Source organism: Caretta caretta, chromosome 1 (assembly GCF_965140235.1).
Source record: "Caretta caretta isolate rCarCar2 chromosome 1, rCarCar1.hap1, whole genome shotgun sequence".
NCBI classification, from domain to species: Eukaryota; Metazoa; Chordata; order Testudines; family Cheloniidae; genus Caretta; species Caretta caretta.
In genome coordinates, this window is record NC_134206.1 from 282,236,172 (window position 1) to 282,255,855 (window position 19,684).

The window sequence follows — 19,684 nt, forward strand, 5'->3', positions numbered from 1 at the left end:
GGTAGTGGAGAGGGAGGGACCCGGGCCCACACTCTACTCCAGGTCCTGGCCCAGGGGCCCTCGGGATAGTGGTAAGCCACTTGAACTAGTGCTTCCTTCCCCTGGGCTACTTCCCTCTCCTGCTCTTCAGCTTGCGGGGATTCCTGCCCTCTCTCTCTCTGCACAAGCCAGGTGTCTCTTTACCTAGAGTCTTGGTCTTCTAGCCAGCCATGGCACTTCTCCAAACTCTCCTCTACTTCAACTCCTCCAAACTTCACTCTACTCCAACTCCTTCCCCTAGCTGCTTGAAGCAGGGGGTTTTTAATCAGGTAACTAGCTTCAGGTGTTCAAATTGGTTTCAGGTGCTTTTAATTGATCTATAGAAACCTCTTTTCCCTCTACAGGGAATAAGGCTTCTCCACATCCTGGGACTTACATCTCTCTTCTATATCACTCTCCTGCTGCCTTCTGGCCATGCTGTATCACAAGCTTTATCTGTCATGGGCTGGAATTCTGCAATTCTCCCACTCTTAGACTGGACCCTAGGCTGCAGTGGCCCAAATCCATTGTGCTTACCCTGGAAACCCAACTGAGTTCAGGTACCCAGGATTCTCCCCTTTGGGAGTCTGGGACTAGTGCTGTATAGAGACCCAAAAACCTTCTTACAAAAAGTAGGAAATAAGCAAAACAGTAGGACATTTATTTATTTTAACAGTAGGAAATAAGCATTGGATGGGGGTGGGAAAGACTTTACGTAAGGTAGACATGCCTGTAGACTGTTTTAGAGAGTCTTACCATCCTTTGATGGTGACCTAGGCAGGTCTAACTTCGGCAGACACCCCCAGCGTGCCCGTGTCTCAGTCTAGTTTCTCTGAACAGCTGCTACCTCTCTTGATAGAGGGTACCATTTAAACTTGCCAGAATTCCTTTGATCTTCTGTGTTTGCAGGCCTTTTCCTGTCCTTGCATTGTCCCTTAACAAGTATCAAGTGTTTGCTGAGAAGTGGCTATCCTGAACTACAGTAGAACCTCAGAGTTATGAAAACCAGAGTTACAAACTGATTGGTCAACCACACATCTGATTTGGAACAACAAGTATGCAATCAGGCAGCAGCACAGACAAAAAAAAATAATACACTAAAGTACGGCGTTAAATGTAAACTACTAAAAAAAATAAAGGGAAAGTTTAAAAAAAGATTTGACAAGGTAAGGAAACTGTTTCTGTGCTTGCTTCATTTAAATTCAGATGGTTAAAAGCAGCATTTTTCTGCTGTATAGTAAAGTTTCAAAGCTGTATTAAGTCAATGTTCAGTCGTAAACTTTTGAAAGAACAACCATAATGTTTTGCTCAGAGTTACGAACATTCCCATTCCTGGGGTGTTCTTAACTCTCAGGTTCTACTGTACTCTTGTCTTTCATGCCTGCTTTTCTAAACATCCCTTCATTCAGTTTATCCAATATAGCAAACATCCTCACAATCAAGTCAACATCCAGTATTAATAAGTTATTATAGAGCAGCTCCAGATGCAGCTCATCAAAGACCTTGAGTTAATTAGCAATCAACCTGAATTTAACAAAAAGGCTAGTGTAGACTAACTTCAATGGACTTTGGATCAGCAAATCCAGCAAAGCTCTTAAGTGAAACTTTAAGCTTACGAGTATGCCCACTGCGGTATATGACAAAATCCCTAAATAGAAAACTAATCTGAGGTCGTATGGGACGATTCACATGTTTAATAGTAAGGAGTGGTTCCATGTATTACTGAATTGGGGCCTTAGCTAGAATACATTTAAGAATGATCCTATCTACATACATACAGTGGATAGTTCCAATACAAAGGGATCTTGTTTCATGAAACAGTCAGTGATTTTCTCTCATGAAGGTGTGAAAAGGGTTGTAGTTTATTTCATCTAGTACATATTACGTCAATGTAAAACAAATATTACATCTTCTCATAAGTGATGGATTTTGGGGCGGGGGTTCCCACCCTTGCATATTCTAGGGAAAAATATATGGCTTTATAATAAATCTTCCATAAAACATGGTTCAGCTAGGAGCTAATATATTCTTACTTCTGATTGGCTAGGGACAATGAGAAAATAAACTCAGCAGTTGTTGAGAGCACAAGATAGCCAACACATGGAGCAAAAGAGAAATACTTCAGAGACTGTTAACAGAAAGAAGAGATTTATTTGATGCCTATTCAAAATCATTGGGAATTTTGCCTAGATAAGGCCTAGAGAATTTGGGTTGGATATTTTATCTAAACTCACCTTTTTTGTATTTAGCAAACATGTATTGTTAATTGGCTTTGTTAATATTTAGATATTCTTATGCATGTTGGCTGCCTCAAAACAAAACAAAAAAATTAAGTAACTCTAGCAAATCTAGAGCTGGCCTCAGATTATATTAAGTTTGAAATAAGTATGCTAGAATTGTAAATTCTTTGTGGCAAAAATTCTTGTTTTGAGTTTGTAGAGCTCCTACAGCACAATGGAACCCTGATCCATGACTGGGTTCCTACACGCTACCACAGTAATAAAAGAACCTAATCTGTAGCAATGCTGGACAGAGTTCACCAATGAGACAAGGAAGAGAGGTACAAGTGCTAGTAACAGTTTTACTTGGTAACGTAAGCTTAATATTAAAAAGAAAAAAACACACACACCTTAGTATCCTCAGTCAAATCTCTTTTATTTACTTAAGTTATGTCTAAAATTCTATACATTTCTATATATAATAGAAAGGTGGTGAAATCAGCCTTTCAGATAGCTTTGCACAACTACATTTTACACCATCTTTTCCAGATTTTGGGTTGAGATATTTGCACATATCTATGGACAGAAAAAAAGAATCTTAAATTTCTCTGACTGTTTTCCAATTAAGTGATCATGTAAACATTTGATTGAGTACTGAAAGGCACTCTGCAGAAGCCTATTAAGGAACATTTCATGTCATATGCAGTTTGTGTTTTAGGAGATGCAGAAATTCATTCAAGTTTGTAAAACCAAAGCATCATGCATGCAAATCAATGGTAGAACATCAAGTGAAAAATGTATCAGATACAAATAAGAATAATGACAAAACTATTCACCAGCACACTGTTAGGTAAGAATATTAGATTTTAAAAGTATGAATGCATTACTTTAAAGTGTTTTTTCCACCTTACCAGTACAGATTGCTTGAGTGATCTGTAGCTAATAAATACATATTAGCTGGTCAGAACCCAGGGAAATCAATTACATTTATTTCACAGAAAAGTAGAATTTGTGCATCTTTCTAAGCTCCTCTTTATTAGTCAATAATATCTGGCTTCACATTTTCTGCTTGAAGGTGGGGTGAGACAAACATTGATAGCTCCTTGATCACCACTTGAACATCAGTATACTATGGCAACCGATGCCTGAAATTGATTAACCAGAAGTTCTCCAACTTCTATTTGATATCAGATTTCAGTACTTTTCAAGGCAAAACAGCAAGTTCCATGAAGCAGAGAAAAAATGTTCCCCAATTGTGCCTCTTAGGTAGAACCATTACACATTTAAGGCCTGAATCAGTGCCTACAAAGTCAATGGGAATCTTTCCATGTACATCAATGGGTCAGGCCCTTAATTAGCTAGAATAACTAACTTTCTCCTGACCTATATCAGGACTGTCATAATGCTTTTATCCAATTGTACTTCAGCTTCTGCCACACGTGAATGAAAATTGCCTGTGGGTGGAGCTTGTGCAGGGTCTGACTTCCACAGGGTGTGTGCTCAGCACATGTTGACAATAAGCCCCTTTTAAAGGTGTTTTAAATTGGATACTCAAAATCACGAGTCATTTACCAAGAAGAAATTGAGGAGATTAATTCATCTAAGCCTTTTTTTACAGGGCACTAGCTCCTATCGTTGCCTGGAATGTGCAGTGAGATCAAATCACTTATTACATTAAAATTGATTAGTTCTTATCTCACTCAACTTTTCTGAAACTATAGCAGTATAAGCAACAAACTGTTCACCGCAGATGCTTTTTGGATTATTTTACATAATTTCTTCTCTGGCAGAAAGAAAGAAAGAAAACCCCGGAAAAACAAATATTCCTAGTAGCACACTGACCACATAGAATCATAGAAGGTTAGGGTTGGAAGGGACCTCAGGAGGTCATCTAGTCCAACCCCCTGCTTGAAGCAGGACCAATCCCCAATTTTTGCCCCAGATCCCTAAATGGCCCCCTCAAGGATTGAACTCACAACCCTTGGTTTAGCAGGCCAATGCTCAAACCACTGAGCTATCCCTCCCCCCCCAAACACATCTTGAGTTTGGGAGTATGACCCAAGGATATCTATTGCAAAAGCTATGAAGCACAACCTACATAAAAAGGTATGATACATCATTACGTCCCATGATGTAGGGAAACTGGAATATAATTTGTCTCCATTTGTTGACAGGAAAATAAACCCCTCTCTCTCCCACTTGTGGAGGGAAACATTGTAGCACAACATGTATTATGGTGTAGTTTTAAGTGTGGGATGGGGAATCCAGGGATATATATTTAGTTTTTACAAAAAGCAAAATAGAGAAATCAATTCTGACTACCACCACCAAAAAAAAAAAAAAGGGGGGGGGGAGGGGGAATATGTACAGAAGGCTCACGGATATCACCAAGTGACTTGAAGGACTGCTTTCCTTTTTGTTTTACTGCTCACTGTAGTAAGAAGTAGCAATCCTTTAATTCTCTTTCGTTTCTTTCAAACAACCATTAAAGGAACAGGAAATACAATTCAGAAGGGCTCTGTTCTTTGGACTCTGATACTGAATACCGGTAAAATGACCTTCATCATTCTGGGAAATATTGAGATCACATGAGTAATGACAATATTTTCCACATGGGACTTCTTCGTTCTTTTGCAGCTATCTGCCGTGTTAGCTGTCTGAACTTATACATTTACAGCTATTATTTTTAGCACTGCTGTAATATGGCAGAGCAAATGTATCTTTGATTCAGAAACGTATGTTTCTAAACACAGACAAACTTCCAGGCAAATAAATTCTAAGACCAAAGAGCCTCAGTCATAGTCTTACGTGCAACAAACATACATAAATCTGGGTGGGGTTTTTTTCTGTTTTAAGAAGAACAAACATTTCTGAAACGTTTTCTAATAAGAAAACAATGATTGAGTGTTCAATAGGGATTAAGCCAATAGGGGTTTATGCAAATTTAATAAGCATTTGTAACCAACAGAATGTCATAGAGAATGATGTTCTCTCCATAGGCTCTTTGAAATGTCTCATAGAATTCTACACAAGGATATAATTTTCTATTCATCTCTATAGTATTCTTTCATAAACAAAGATATTGATAATGTGTTACTTGACATGATCCTTAGCACAGAAAAACTGCTTTGTGTCTCTGTCTAAAATGACTAGCAATGGATGAAGGTTTCCATTGCTGAAGGAATTGAGTCCACATACTGTATCAGTTGATGGCAATATCTTTAGGGTCCAATTCTGCAAGATGTTTTGTGTGGATGAATTGTTTTGCTTGCACACTAGCCCACCAACTTTAATGGGGATCTGTGTAGGTGTAAGGGTCCATATGCACAGAGAACCTTTCAGGATCAGGGTCTTAAAATGTAGTTTCCATGCTTGCCTACAATCTGCAGTCACACTTTCAATTTATAACCTCCCAGTTGGAATATAGTAGCAGCACTGAAAAATTCACCCTCTTTAACTGTCAAATAGCAATGTGAGTGACCGACTGAATCACAATAATGAACACACAGGGTCAACAATGTGATACATAATCATCTTGTTTACTGTATTATTGACAGTTATTTTTTGATTATGAACATGGCACCTTTTGAGCCTTCCAGTATGGTAAATGTGTTTTGTCTGTTTGGCTTGCAATCAAATTTTATTACTGCACATGTATTCATTTCAAGGGGGGGCAGGGAGGAAATCCAAGAGGGTGAAGGGGAGAGAGCGGAGAAAACTAAGAAAAAATGATGTTCAATCTGGTAAAACATAATCTAGCCAGGGGCATAAACAATGAGGGACTAAAACTGAAGCTTCCCAAAAATGTAATTTTTGTTTAAGTCCTTTGCAAGGATCGACCAGCATTTCTGTGGCCAAGCATGTTGAGTTTTTGTTTTCAGATCACAACTCATCACCCCTTTGGGTTTTTGGTAGAAGTCCCTTGCCAAATTTACAACCATTTAAACATTCTTTCTGGCATTTCCTCCAATATGATGCTATGTTTTTGAACATTTCAGACATTTCAGCAGCAACACAATGAACAGAAGTTGGCCACTAACAAACCAAGGCCTGGAACAAACTCAGAATGCTAGGTCACAGTTCTGTGGCAGCATGAACATGTTTGGAAACGATAATTAATTCGCCCTCTGCAGACAGGTGGTTGATGTCTCTGGATTTTTGCATTTCTTATCAGCTGAATCCTGTAACAGGATTATCATCATCAACTATGAAAAGAACTACTCCAAAGCCTTTTAGCTGGAAATAAAAGCGTTATAAATTAGAATGTTGTTTGCTAAGAGATGGGCTCTTGAACCACTCTGAAAAGACTAGCACATCCAGTACCTAGGGCTCCCTTTGATGGCAGAGGCCTGCAGCTGAACAGATTGAGCTATGTGTATCCCAGTCCTTGCACACATAGGCACCATCTGGAAGGAAGCAGCTCAATCATGAAAGCTGCAAGATAAAGAGGAAAAGCATAAATTTGAGTTCCCTGTTTAAAAAAAAAAAAAAGAAAAAGAGAAAGATACTTGCTTATCTCATTATTCCTGTTTTAAGGCCCAGTGAAGATGCAGTATTTTATTTATCTTCCCATTATAAAGGTCCTTTTACCTTTAACAGCACCACTTTTTGAAAACAGAACAAGTAATTATGTGAAGTCAGTTCTTAAGCCAATGCTGATTCTGCAATAGGAGGCACCATGGAAGACGCAGACACATGGTCCAGTAAAATTCACAGGTGATTTTTATAAGCCGATTTACAGAGGTTGATAAGCCCCACTGCATGTTAATGTATAGCTTGTGTCAAATTTCAAGCCAGATCACTCTCCCACAAAATGAAACCCAAGGGAGAAATCGCTTGGGAGGAAATGTCACTCTTGCTCTATACATGGAGACTGTCCACATTGTTCCATAGGGTCAGGATTTTGCTTCCTTGAAGGAAGAAGAAGAGGGGAAAAAAAAAAAAGGCTGCAGGCCCCACCAAGAAGCCATACAAATACTATGGGATCTATATGAGGCTAGGACCACCTTCACAGAAGCTCTGGGCCTCTGTACCTGCTCTATCCCCAACCCCCAGTAATCTGCAGCATGGTTCTGTTGAAGTCGTGCTATCAAGAACTCCCTCTGACAAACAGCAGACCCTTGAAAATAGCTATATATGACCACCGAAAACTAACAGTTCCTGGTTGTATTAATTTTTTCTAGGTATTCTCCACAGGGCCAGAGAAGGACAATTGTTTACTGGAAGACACATATTTCTCTCTCAACATTGACTGCTGATGAAGGTGCACTGTCTTCCACAGGCTCTAGAGAAGGTAGGAGGGCAATGTTACAGAGGCATCACAGGAGGTGGTCAATGCATGGAAGATGCTCTTGAGCGCACGGTTCTCATAGATGATGATCTGGGATTTCGTCATCAAATTAAATACTCAGACCAAGAAAAAAAAAAAAGACACAGCATAAGCTAAAATTGTCAAGCTTGTGTTTCACTGTATTTTAACAGGCGATAAAGAAAATGAAAACTTTTTTAAAAGGTCCTTTTAATCCCATTCTCAACATCTGAACTTGTGTTTGGGCACAGGGTTTTTTAAAAAAAAATTTTTCTCTACTGGCGGCAACAACTTTTGCATTATTTATACTACGGTCAAAGTATAATTGGCCTCTTTCATATGAATGCATATCAAAATACAGAGGGGAAAGTAGGAGAGGGAGAGAAACCAGATACATGAGAATTTCCATACTTATAGAGAAATCAGTTGTAGACCCACTATTTTGCATTTAAATATAGTTAAATTAACCTTTATAAGCCAGAAATCAACTACCAATACATCACATTTAGCTGTTAATTTGAAGGAGGATGGAAATGAGTGATAAATTTTAGTGCCAAAAGATATCAGCAAGGACGACCATTTTGCTGTGATCTGATTTTTCACATGCTGTATTGAATTTCTCTCCCTAGACTGTTCTAACTTAACACTCCTCTTTAGAACTGATGTAAAAATATACTTTCTGCAATATACAATACTGTGAAACAGCCAGTCTCAGATTTTTTTTTAAAAAAAACCTTCGTAAGTTAAAATATACATCATATCTTATTTTCCACGTTGCCAGCTTCTCTTTTATCTTTATATAGCAGAGTTCTTTTCCCCTGCATATTTTCCAGCACTACACTGAAAACGTGTTTTCACACCCTGAGGCTTTAACATCACATACTGTTCCCATTTAAAGAATTGTGATGCCATGACTTTGAGGGGGTCACAAGCTACCCAGATCTTCTGAACAAGTTTCTACAGACAAATAATAAAAAACATTTAAGGTATTTTGTATATATAGCTCAAAAGCCATAACTGCTTAGTAAACTTAGACCAACATTGTAGACTGTAGAGAGAAGAAGCCATGGCTCCACTCTCATCATTCTCACCCACTGTGATATTTCTGGCACTACCGTTGGTGCGGAACTCCTTGGTTCCTTCAACATGATGGGCCTGATCCAAAGCTTAATGAAGACCATAGCAATTTTCCCATGGACTTCAGTGTGCATTGGAGAATGCTTCAGGAATCACAGGTTTCAGAGGGGTAGCCGTGTTAGTCTGTATCAGCAAAAAGAATCAGAGTTATTGATAGCCCTTGTGCAAGAGCAATAAGACGGGAGAAGAGTTCTTTTCACCCTTTCCCTATTGAATACTTGTAGACAGGTAGACAAAAATCTAGCCTTTTATCTTTAACCATTGCCCCATCACATTCAGGACATAAAGAAAACTTTTATTTTTTTCCCCCCAAAAGTACTGTGCTAGGTCTTCATTTAAAGTTTTACTGGCTCTTAACTTTACAGCTTTCTAAGTAGCCAATAGTAAAGTTTTAACTACCATTCAAAATCCTGCTCAAGCATAGAAAGTTTGTTCTTTCTTGACAGCTCTGCAGGGATTTAGCATACCCACACATCAATTCCTTTATAATAAGGCAAAACTGCGCACAAACTCTAAGCTCGGAATAATGTGGTTTATTTTTAACTAGCTACTCCCTTATCCTGTCAAGATATTGCAATGACATCTTCTGCCAGTGGTGGGGGTACGTATAACCTTTAAGGAAATACAATCATCATCTAAACTCCAGCAAAGTAAATAAATGTATGATTGCTTTTATTTTAACCATTTCTTAGCTCGACACCTCCGTTATTAAAACACGCACACACACAAAAAACAAAACCCACTTAATTATATTGTGCATAATGAGTTTGAAAGAAAAATCATTTAGTTTACAATGCTACTGAGCCTTTCATGTGCTAGCTCTATAGCCGTGGGCCGCCTTCTACTTCCCTCAGTGATGTGGCTAAGACCACGACCTGGGACTCAGGAGATCTGGGTTTAACTCTGCCACACTTCCAGAATGACCTTGGATAAATCACTTCAACGCTCTGTGCCTGTTTCCCTCCCCCGCATTCATAAAAGAGGGTTTATAAGTCCCTACTTCAACAGGACATTTATTAATGTGATGTGAAGCTGTCAGATATTGCTTTTATGGGGACCACCTTATAGGCGGCTACCAACATAGACAGGGTTGTGGGCAGCACGTACAGTAAGAGGACAAAAAGTGCACCAGCCCTGATGACAACTAGAGACTACTCTAATTTATGCCAGAGCACGGCCTCTAATGGATCCTCTGCTAGTAGAGGATAGGCACAGAAGAGTCCTGCTATGTCCCTGACATGTCCCCTCCCTTTCCAACACCAGAGACCGTGGGAGCTGCTGAAGCAGGAGCCACCTCATCAGCTTGCCATTTACAGCCTATTTAAATTCCTTGCTGGCCGTTTACAGACAAAATCCAGCCCCGTTGTGTTCTCTATAGTGAAAGGAGCCAGATCTCAGTTGAGAATGTGGCGCTATGTGTTTACTAGTTATCTTAAAATAAGCAAACAAGTAACTGGGATTACACTGGAAACTGGTGAAGCAACATACTGGGAAACTGGCATAATGGGAAACTTGTGCTGCTTATAAACTAGAAAATGGATTTATTGGTTATACTAGGAAGCTGGTATACTGGGTAACCAAACAGATAAGTTTCTAATTGTAGTTAATGAATCCAGTATCCCAATTTCCTACTGTATCTGTTCCCCATTATCACTTGTATTATTACCAATTCCTGTATATCTAGCTGTTCACTAGTTATAAAGCACAATCAGGATCCATAATATAATGATGAAGATGGTTGATATGGTTATGGCAATCTACTGTTTAAAGTGTTCATTTATCTGCAGGTACCATAGATGATAGCACCTTTACAGCACATGGGTACATTAATATTTGTATTGCGACAACAGGTAGAGTCCCCAGTCAGGGATCAGGGTCCCAACGTGCTAGGCACTATATGAACACAACTAAAATGATGGTCCCTGTTCTGAAAGGTTTACAATCGGCATAAATGCTGCCTCTTCCTGATATGGAATATTTTTACTTTCTGAAACTACTGCCACTGATTGCAACCCACCATTATAAACTCACATAGTTTTAATATGAGGACGAGGACAATTTAAGTACCATCCTCTCCTACTTCTCCTTTTCATGCATTTGCCCACTATATTTTATAATGTTTGTCAAACAACTGGGAGTGCATTTTCAAACCGATCTTCTCAATCATTTGTTGCGCCCTTGAAAGCGGAACAAGAGATGGGATATAAAGAAAAGTAATATCCGGTTAAGGCTTTTAGACCCGTGTTTCTAAATTATGATTGACAGTGGATGATTTGTTTTGTGCAACTTTCTTCATCATGCACGTGGCTTATTCACTGGTGCTTTGAAATCTAAATTAAAATTTAGAAGATGGAATTAAACTTCTCCTGTGAAAGGAAATTACATTTTATAGAACTATGCTTTAAAAAAAGAAAAGAAAAGAAAAAGAAAGATGTGACTTAAATGCACAAAAGCAAGGACATTCAGAGCTGAGTTGCCACAAAGCACCAAGTCCTGCACAAACGCAACGCAATATGGGACAGCAACCGGTTTTGCAACAAGAAACCTTCCATCAGTGCAGGCTTCCATTTCAAGGCTGCCTGTATATGCTACAGGGTGCTTGCTACTTTACCTGGTCCTCTGAGCAACTCACTTGCTGCTATTGCTGGCAGCTTGCACTTATTGTAAATGGCTATGTACACATTTCGCAGGATTCTGGCTGACCTTGCGGTGAATTTGCTTATTTCATGTTGTTAGCCCCGTTGTAGCAACATTCTCACTCTGGCAGGTAGTGTTAGGACGCACATCATTTACCCCAACACCATAGGCACAGATTTTTGCAGCTACTCTTGAATACTGTACACGTTTCCCCCACTCCTTATACACCCACATAGGGAGGGACTGAACATAGCCCATTATCTTTAACTTCACCAAGCCCCATTATACTTTCAGATGGTAAAGTGGGCAGTCCAATCATATGTGCAATAGCCTCATGAAGACACAAAAGCACAATCAGACTGAAGACGGAACAACAGTTTTAAATTAAAATGCCCTTGCCTAAACAGCTTAAATCTGACCCTTAAGGATATTTCAATGGAAACATTTGAGTTGTGTTAGAATTTTAACATTATTGGCATCATAGCTGTCCCAGAAATTGTACTGAGAATTTGAACAGCATAATTACCACTAAGCCTGCTTAAAGCAACTTCATTTATACAGCCCTAGTAGTATCATGGCTTTTGTCCAGTCCTTCCCTAGTTACACCCAACATTTTGCATGCCCACTTGTTTCTAGATACTTGTATTGCCCCATCACTGTAGTATCTGAGCACAATAATTTATCCTCAGAACCACCTGTGTGGTAGAAAATGTTTGGTCTAGTGGAGGGAACAAACGTGCACAACCTTTTACACTATCACACAAAAAATTCTACCTTCAACGAGGCTCACTACTTTCTACATACTCATGTTGAGCCCTTCCTTCTACTCTAGTGCATCAGCAACAGATCTCCTTAACTTTACACTCTTTCATCTGCTTGAGAACCTACAAGGCTAACACACTGCAAATTGTACACAAGGAGTTCCTCAGAGGAGATGGCTTTAGTTCATCTCAGGAAGGTATCCACTGTAGTGAAACTGCGGTGTGGGAGGGAGAGCACCACATAGTGTGCAAGTAAGTTGAGTCAATTTACAGCAAAGAATTTGCCCTGGTAGCTCTGAAATGAGCCCTTAAGACTGCTGAACTGTTTTATGTCTTTTTAAAAACCAAAAAATTATTTGAATAAAAAAAGCCATTGCTTAGAGCCAAATTTCAGCCTAATAAAAATGCAAATTGATTAGTTATATGCTATGCAAAACTCATGTTGATATTTTAAAAAGGGAATTCTAATAGAGCCTTAACTGGAGGGGCACCGTCGTGTTTCATTATGCTAGCACTGATTATCTTTCATCTCGCCAAGATGTGATACATGCATTTTAGAATCCAATTGATGGATAAAGAGGTCCACAAGTTAGTCAGAAAGGCAGAAATAAATTTTGGCTTTAGGGATAGGTTTGAATCCTTTAAGAACAATCAGAGTAGACAGTCTCAATTATTCCTCCAGGAATCTGATTCATCACCTTTAGTAAACACTTGGCTGTTTATTGCTTTGGAAGCCAGCTGACATTTGAGTAAACAGTGATCAGTTTAAGATTCCAACTTCTTGTAGCTGCCCGATTGCGAGCTAGAAATATTTAGTGCCACTATTTTCTTAGACACTGCTGATTTTCATAGACGGTTCTAGGCCTTATTTACCTTTAAAGATACAGGATTTCTGTCCACATTTATAAAGAGTAAATTAATTTTCATGTGTAACCAGCTAACAGTTATCTTAATTAATGTACAAGTGGTAAATTCAACCTTTGAAGATCATGTATTAAAATAAATTGTAAGTCATTGTCAAGGTCAGTAAAAGTGGATATAAATTTTGAAAACAACAAATGCAACAGTGCATAGAGTTAGATTAGATGCCTGCAAGCTTATTTTGTCCCAGCTGATTTTTCTTGGAGTGCTTCTGTTTTAGCACTTATCCCAACATGTTTAAATGGTACTAAATTTTAATACACATTAATATATAAAACCTCATTCCAATCCCATTTTGCAACTGTTTATAAAAATAAAAGTAATACACATCAGATTGCTCATAGCTTTAAGCAATTCTAGTATAACATGAAGATGTACTTGACCTCTGCCAAGGTCACTTGAACATGTTCCCCTTGTCTCTCTGCTTTAACCATCAGGTACTCAGAAAGATCAAAGTGAGAAACAAATTCATGACGTGTACCCTGATTATTATTAAACAGGAAACAGCTATGGTAAAGTGCAAGTGTAAGAGAATAAAAAGGTGATCAATTTGTAGATTTATACCAAAAGCAATAGCTTTGTTCCTGTGCTTACCAAATGTATGTTTAGTTAAAAACTTGGACCCTTCAAATAGAAATATTTTTTTTTAATTTCAGGCACAAGAAATCTACAAGATTGATTTTGTTTCACCCACCCCAATAAGCATCTTTTCAATTAGGCCTGAGCCACCTAATTTCCCATCTTCTACAACTCAGTGACACACCCAGAGGAGAAGAGCCCCTTCCAACCATCCTTTCTTGCCAATTCACTAAGACAGTTTATTGAAAATGAATATTATTTCCAAACACAGAGGGTCTGGAAGGTGATGCATACAAGATAAAGTTACCCTGGAGCAAGGTAATGCCTGCAAAATGAAATTCCTTTTGGTTCAGAGTTCCGGGACAATGCCATCCACATAACACAAGATCGCCATTGGGTTTGTTTAGAAGAGGACCCTTGATGTAGCAGCTTTTTGGGATGAGTCTGCATACTAAAGAAGGAGTATCCAAACTGGCCTTTCAAAGCCTGGCATGAGGAGTGTTGTTGGATGTAAGCATATTACAGACCTACAAGATCCATCCACTGTGTAGAGGCTTCTGTTTTTGTAGCCACCCCAGAAGGCTTGATTTTAGCCATATGACCTGCTTGTCATGAGCTTTGCTTTAAAAAACAAAACAAAACAAAAAACACCTGGGGAGGTGAGCTAAGTGTGTCACAAACTGCATCACAGGTTGGGACTGGACCTATCACCCCTTAAAGGGTCAGCCACCAAGTGACAGGGATGAGGTTCTTTGCTGCAGATTTATGGCTTGGATTCAGGTTGGATAGTGGTAGATTTTGTCTCCCTACCTCCCCCACATTACACTGGGGAACTGAATTTCACCCTCACTGCAATAAAATCATTTCTTCAGACAAAAAGTGTCAAACAGAATAGGTAAACAGCATTATAACAAACTCTGTTAAATCAGCAGTGAACAGACAAAATGCATCACCAGTTCTACGTAGGCACACCACAATAAAATTGTGCTTACCTATATATCTTGAAGAGTCATTAGAAATTTACCCTTCAGATAGTTAAGTAATCATAATTATTTTTAAATCGCAGTTAACTAAGAGATTTTATATTAAATGTTACAATTAACCACTGCTTAACATTAATACTTATATTAGATAATAGCTAATTGGCTGAAAGAGAAAGTGATATCTTGACATAGCAAATGTTTCAGAATCTTAAAGAGGGAGGCTCCACTCCCTCTAGAAAGAAAAGGAGATATTAAATGCAATCAGTTTTGGGGGAGTTCCCAAAGACAAAAAAACAAACTAAGAAAATACTAAACTCTTTGGTAAGGATTTTTAATAAACCAAAAAACTGAAAATCCATAAAACTGACAATAGCCTATTCATTAAATCCCTTGAATAAATAAGAGCTTAATATAAAAAACATTTTGATAGCAACAGCTGATAAAAGTATTAGAAAACAGTTTTATCACAGCCGGTCTCATACTATCAATCAAAAGTCTTGCATACAAAAATACGTTCTTCTTTAGAACAAAAATGTCTAATTGTAGATTTCCATTTTGTTTGACTGGGCAAGTTTTTCGCTCATTGTTTATATAAACAACCTCTCTTCAAATCCACATAAATCCTGAGTAAAGAGAAAGATTTAGACAGACAGCATATTAGCATTGTCTCTAGCTGTTCTTAGTCTTTCATCCAAAGAACCACTAAAACCTATACAGATGTTTTCTTTTCAGTGTTGAACTCCCCACTACTCTGTTATTTTTTGTAAAAGATACAATATTATGTCCAGCATTTTGTAATCCTCTCTCTTTGATTGGAGTGTATCACAAATGAGTAAAGCCAATGTAGCGAAGAGGACTTTCATACATAAAGATTCTGAAAATATTTGTTAACATAATGATTTGTTTATTCAGTTTGACAAATGCTTTTATTTTAACCTGAAGTATATTTTGTAAATGTCACTGGTAAATACAAATTTATAGTTGGCTAGCAAGCTTCCCTTATGTGTATTTCTAATTAAGCTCTTCCAAGATACAGAATAATGTTTAAAACAAACATATCCTGTAGAGGATCAAAGTAACCCAAAAAGTGATCAGATATTTTTCTTTGTAAAATTGAATATGGAGATACGCTGCATAAGCAGATTTGAGAAGAACATGGAATCTATAAATAATGATGCTTCCATGTTTTTATTTGAGAACATTGGGAAATCTTTGCTTGCCCTTTACAATATTATTGTGAAGTTTGGTGTCTCTCACACAACAGGTAATGTCATAAGGATGCACTATCATCTTTACCATTCTATATACCAGGCTCTCCTAAACTGTAACATCCTATATACTGTTGTATAGACAAGACACAGTATGACAAATAAGAGCTGCTGTTTCACCTGAGGCATCATCAATTAACTTTGATTTCCAGAAGGGTGAATGGCTCGAAAAAACTTGTGTTAAGACCCTCGCTATAATATATATACTATACCAATTGTGAACCTGTCAAAAGATCATGAAAAAAAGCCCTGAGTTTATGTTTATAGTTTCTTTATGATAATTGGACAAATACAGATTTTTTTTTCCAGGTCTCTTACATCCATAAAACTATCAAGCCAATCTAAAACAGTAAGTGTTTTCCAGATATTTGGTTTACATTAAGAATAAGGCACAATACATTTTTGTATTATAAACCAAATATTATTCTGTAGCCATGATTTATTGGCAGGATGAATTGGCATGAACTCATATGGAGTTTCCTATATTTCATTTACACAATGTTATACATTGTAAACAACTATTTTTATACGTATGCATAGAAAAGCAAACAACTACTGTTGATCTATGGGCTAATGCTTAAAATTCCAGCATAAAGACTTGAAAATAGATTTAGCATCTTTTGCATCAAACATTAATAAGGCTCACTTAGGCGCTCTTAATGTGAGGGAAAATTGGGTTTGTATGAAATGGCTACACTAGGACATTTCATGCTTTTGCAAGTGCAGTAGTGCGATAATTTCCTACAGTATGTCATTATCCTCTGCCCTGTGGTTCTTTTTAAAATTATCTCTTTTCACTCACACTGTCTGCACTATGTTTTTAAGCTATATAGTTTTCAAGCTACATACTTTTCAATCTATGAACAGTATGTATTCAAATTTTGAGCAACTACATCACAAGTCAAGTAACATACCATATTGAGGCATATTCCCTTTGGACACTACTAATAGAATCTCAACTGCAAAAACTTGGAGAGAAAAAATGTCTCACAGACATAAAGCCAGGTCAAGTTTTATTTTTTTCCAACAAAGACAAGAAAATACTATTCTGACCATATCAGGAAGGAATATAAAGGAATTTTCCTATACTTTTCCCATCTGTCCATTTTATCATGACTAATGCTTATTAATTTCTACATACATACACCATACTAAAAGGCAAATTAATTTATCGCACATTTGTCATTGTAGCCAAATCTATCATTTCTTAAAAGAGCAGGAAGGTTATAAGTATTGTGTTTTTAAATATTGGTATGAGATCACCCCTAAAATAATTACATTTATGTAATTCTGGATGCCACTCCACAAGGGAGAAAGTCTCCTCTCAGGTCTACAACTGCTGGTAGTGTCTAGTTTTGAAGAAGAAATAACTCTTACAGATGAAAAAGTGCTTTTTAAAATGCATAAGAAAGATGAACATGAAACATGGATGGCAAAGTAGGATATCTGTTCAGAGGGTCAATATGTAGTTGACAGAATGAGGGTCTGGTTGCAGGCGACAACACACGAGTGTCTAAAATTACTGTACTGACCTTTGTATAGAAAATACAGAATTTGAAAGATAGGGAAATACTATTTAAATACTGCATTTTACATTAACCGTACAAGGTCATAGTCATCTAAGCACAGAGATCCCTCTTCTTCACTCACAAATAGATATTAAGAAAAATAAGACTTGACTTCCCCCCTGACAATCAAAGGAAAAGATTTATTTGGATACTAACATCTGTCTGCAGATTGTGGCCAAGTGCTTTTCTGTGCTCATTTAGGACTCCACTTGGAAAGCTTTCCAGTTACATTTACCTAGAGATTGCTCTCTACCACTTCCCAGCTGACAGAAATCACTCAGCTGGGTCTGATGAATAATAGTAAAAGGCAGCTTGTATCAGTGATGATTGAATTACACATTGTTAAAACTGCCATAAAGGCTCATTCCAATGAGTACATTTAATTTACTTACTCTGCTCAGGGCTAGAAGCTTGTAGTTGTTTGAGGTCTTCATTTTAACAGACTTAAAACAAAAAAGAAGCACCATTTTCTGTGAAAAAATTATTAAATATTTGTGCCACTTTTTGACTATACTCCCTAAACTTTTTGTAACATGATAGGTGCCTAAGCCAACACACATTTAACTTTTAAACACAGTTTTGAACCCATATTAGCACCCCCTGTGCCACAATATACAGACTGTAACATATTAGAAAACAAGGCAAAAGAGGAGTATAAAGAGGAGGAAAAGAGAAGGTAGAAAGATGTAATTATATGAAAAATCTAAAGAAAATTAATTTGTCAGCTTTTTCTAAGAAAGGGAAACAGGTGTCATGGTATTTAATTAAGGGTTTGTTTGTTTTTTTAAAACTTCAATACAAAGAGGATTAATTTAGTCCTCTACCACCAGAAAAGCAGATCCTCCAGGGAATAGTGCTTTGAGAACAACACCAGTGTTTCAAACAACAAGTCTTCATAAGAACACTATCTGTCCAAAGATTGCAAGCAAATCTTGGAAACGAATCCTTCTGTATTTTGTTAACTGAGATTGCAAGTTTTTTGATATTGAAACTCTTTTTCAGTGTCAAACAATCATGCAAGAGGGGGTCAAAGAAGAAATGAGAAGTCAGGTGATTGACGCTTAAAACCAACGATTAAATGTATCTATTTCCAGCTGAATAAGTCAAGTGAAAGACAGATCCACTTGGAAGACGAGTAAAGTCAAGCTGCTTTTCCTCTCCCACAGCTAGAGCTCGAGGATTTGATTACTCGCTTGTAAGCAGTTTGATTGCTTTAGGTTCAGGGTTTTTTTACCTTCAGTTTCCTTTCGCCTGCAGAATCCCACCCCTCCCATTTCCCCATTTCGTCCCATGCCACCTTCCAGTTGACTGGAAAGCAGCCTTCTCCGAGAAGGGAGAACACTGGGTGGGTGGGGATTGCCAATCCAGAATTCAACCCAGCGTTCAAATCCGGAGACACCGGCCAAACTGTTTTCCAGCATCTGTTAACAGGAACATGTGCGCGCTCATCACCGCCCACACAATAGACCACCTGGGTCTCCCTCTCTCTTTCTCTGTGCATCTCTTCTCCCCCCCCCCCGTAACCACAAAATCCAAGTCACTGCAAGACAGCAAACATTGCAGACAGATCCAGCAGAAGCTCTAACACCACTGCCTTACCTGGCAACCAGGGCAGGAGGAGTCGGTTTGTCCTTCAGTGCTCTCGCCTCCTTGTCTAGTAGGAGCCACACACGCTCTCTCTGCCTCTCATGGGAGGAGACGGCAATACAAAAAGGTGTGTGTGTGTGGCAGCCTTCCCACATCCACCGGCAGGTTTGTATGGCCCCCTGCTCTCAGTGGGGCTCGCTTTGTGTTGGGTGTCAAGTTTCAGCTGCTGCTGCTGGCTGGGCGGAGGAGGAGGAGAGACACTGGGGGCTGTGCAGCTTGCCGAGCATCACCACACTGCAGCTTCTCCAGGAATCCCTCCAGTGAGAGGCAGCCCATCCTCCCGCAGCCCGGGCTGCCTGATTGGCCGAGAGGCGGGGGGGGGGCTCTGCCGGCGCTATCCAATCAGGCTGCGCCAATAATAGGCGGACCCGCTCAGCCGGCATCGCCCATCCCGGAGATCTGTTAGTCTCTGTCCCCCCCAGCGGGCAAGGGGCCGGGAGGGAGTTCCCTGCGAATGACAATCAAGGACATCGAACCCGTGCTCTGGGCCGGCGAAGTGAGGACCCCCAAGCAGTGCCGCAAGCCGCGCGCTGGACAGAGAGACGGCCGGGTGACCTGAGTCGCCCCCCCCCCCCCCCGGGACTTCAGGCAATTCATCGTATGGCATTGACCCACCACAAAGAGAGGCGCAGTAAGGG

General features: G+C 38.9%; 1 protein-coding gene and 1 long non-coding RNA gene across 7 annotated transcripts in view; both read right to left on the reverse strand.

Annotated features, from left to right (window-relative positions):
- The window catches only part of SYT1 (synaptotagmin 1), a 519,707-nt gene extending 500,396 nt beyond the window's left edge, over nt 1-19,311 (reverse strand). For 5 of the 6 annotated variants that reach the window (XM_075124344.1, XM_075124343.1, XM_075124340.1 and 2 more), the window contains exon 1: nt 18,999-19,310. The gene's annotated coding sequence lies outside the window, so the exon portion shown is untranslated. Of the gene's footprint in view, nt 1-18,998 lie in introns of all 6 variants that reach the window. The other variant, XM_075124345.1, reaches the window with a different exon arrangement.
- Nucleotides 5,758-9,002, reverse strand: LOC142070589 (uncharacterized). The gene is made up of 2 exons (XR_012666459.1): nt 8,637-9,002; nt 5,758-6,671 (listed from the first exon to the last, which is right to left on the reverse strand). It is a non-coding gene; the product is annotated as an uncharacterized LOC142070589 (long non-coding RNA).
- Nucleotides 19,312-19,684: the final 373 nt, after the last annotated feature.